At 43.5% G+C, this 2,415-nt stretch overlaps 1 pseudogene; it reads left to right on the top strand.

The window, feature by feature from the left end:
- Positions 1-671: 671 nt before the first annotated feature.
- On the top strand, positions 672-1,640 carry LOC119799875 (annotated as a pseudogene).
- Positions 1,641-2,415: the final 775 nt, after the last annotated feature.

Raw genomic sequence — 2,415 nt, 5'->3', positions numbered from 1 at the left:
GTAACTGTACAAATAAAGATAAAGATAGAAGACCATCTGTTGAAAAGTATTAGAGCCAATGCATTACTCACCGTGGTTCTTAGTTTGTTGGGAATGATAACCAGGACCTCATGTCTAGCCCCATTGTCTTCACCTCCTAACCTGTAGCTGCCATGAGCGAGTTCATATCTATCCACATTCGTCAGGCTGATCCTGACTGGCAATGCCTTCTGGGACTGTTGTTGCCTAGAACATGGTATCTAGCTGAGTGGCCAGATAATAAAAAAATAAGACCATTGGTAAAGAGGGGACTTTTTCAGCACCTTCTTCAGTGAGGTGGGCACTGGTAAGCATGTACTCAGAACAGTGTTACAGAGCTGAGATCCATGGTCATTGACAGGATTCTCAATGGCACTTAGCACCAGCTCTTCTGCAGAGAGCAGTTCAGCACAGGTAATCACGATGCTGCTAATGTCTATGCCAGGGGACTAGAGCATTGGCAAGGAGGTCTCTGTCCCGGTGACCATCTTGAAGATGACATCTTTGACAAGATCATCTGAGTTTAATTTGTAAGCTGAATGGCGCGTGCAGAGGTCTTTGTGGATTTTGTGAACCAATACCAGAGTTAATGGGGGAAGTGACTCTGGTTTACCTCCCTACTGATTAAATGTCTTCATCTTGATTACATCAAGATGTCTGAGCTGGAGTCCCATTTACCCAGTTTCACCATCGTGTATGAGTCCTACAACTCCATCCTCTCTACCCGTACCATCCTGGAGCACTCTGTCCACTTGATGGTGGCAGTGAGACCATTTCTAACACTTGTCATAGATACCTTGATACTGAATGTCCAAACTGGACCAACGTTAGCTGCCCTTCTCACTAGATTACCTCTCACCAGTGCTTCTTCCTGAATGTTGATCTCACAAAATTCTAAGCCAACCTGTTGCTCTATCCCCGCATCCACTTCCTCCTGAACACATACATCCCTGTCATATGCTTTAAAAATAAAAAGCTTACTATGAGCAACTTTCTGCAAGAAAGATCACCAGTATTTACTTTGAGACAGTCAGCTAGATGATGAACTGACCCCTCACTATGGGAAATGCAAGGCTTGCTGCCTGTGGTATCATGATGATGTGATTCCCAAAGACGTTGATGCTGTTATTGCCACCATCAAAGCCAAACACATCATCCATGTTGTGTATTTATGCCCCACTGGCTTCAATGCTGGCTTTAATTACCAGTCTTCTATTGTGGTACCTAGCAGAGAGCAGGCCAACATACAGTGAGCTGTGTGCATGCAGAGCAATACCACAGCCATTACTGAAGCCTGAGGTTGCCTAGACCACAGATTTGACCTGTGGTAGGCCAAGTATGCCTTTGTTCACTGGTGTGAGGGTGAAGGAATGAAGAAAGGAAAATTTTCTGAGGTTCATGAGGACATGGCTGCCCTAGAGAAGGATGCTGAGAACCAGGAAGTATATGGGTTCTACCAAGGTGGAGAAGAGAAAGAAGAAGGCGACCCACATTATGCTTCCTTTCTTTCAGCCCTGCAGGCCACACTTGCAGAATCTGAGCTGCATGTCAGCTTGCAGGCGTTAAAGGATTGTCTTCACTCTGCAGTAGTCATGTCCTGTCTTCTCCATGTATACCTGTGACACATTTCCATGTCTCAAAGTAAACGCTTTGCAAAAGAAAAGCAGAACTCATATAATCACAGTTCAGCTGGGTTATTTGCTATGAAGAACAACATACAGTTAGCAAGATAATTGAGAGAAAATACACTATAAATTTCTTCTTGCCAGAAGTTTGTCATTTTGATATTTCTGAAGTTACATGGCTCTTTTCTTGCAAGACCCTTCCATTTCAATAGGATGTTTCTATAGGCCAGAGGTCCTCTCTATGATTGCGTGTAGGTTTTATGAATATGCCATTGTTTAACAAAAAATTGTTTGTGAGGAATACCAAGCATTATATGCATTGTTTGACTTTTAAAAGACATGATGTAGGCCTAGACAGATGGCTCAGCTGTTAAAGGCTAGGCGCCCAACCAAGAATATAAAAGACATGATGTAGTTACATAAAGAAAGCATGTCCATGTTCACGAAAAAAAAAAAAAACAATTTATACACAAACCAGTAAAGAGTCTATGGCATTTTGTCTGAGAACCCCTCCTTTCTCATGGTTTCAACTGCTTCTTGTTGTCTGATGGATCTGCATCTGTATATGGCACCTAACTTCCCTTCTGTGTCTCAGATTCACATGTTCAAGTGATGAGCAGATAGCTCCATCAAACAGCACACCAGAGCCACACTCGTCACCCTGCCGCCAAGGGGCACAGCATTTACCTGAGCAGCACTTTCTCCCTTCTCCCCAAACAGCATCACCTTTCCATTGCTTAGGTCTTTGCCTCCTTCATTTTCTTGACCCATC

Source organism: Arvicola amphibius, chromosome 13 (assembly GCF_903992535.2).
Source record: "Arvicola amphibius chromosome 13, mArvAmp1.2, whole genome shotgun sequence".
NCBI lineage: Eukaryota > Metazoa > Chordata > Mammalia > Rodentia > Cricetidae > Arvicola > Arvicola amphibius.
This window is presented reverse-complemented; position numbering and strand designations above follow the sequence as displayed.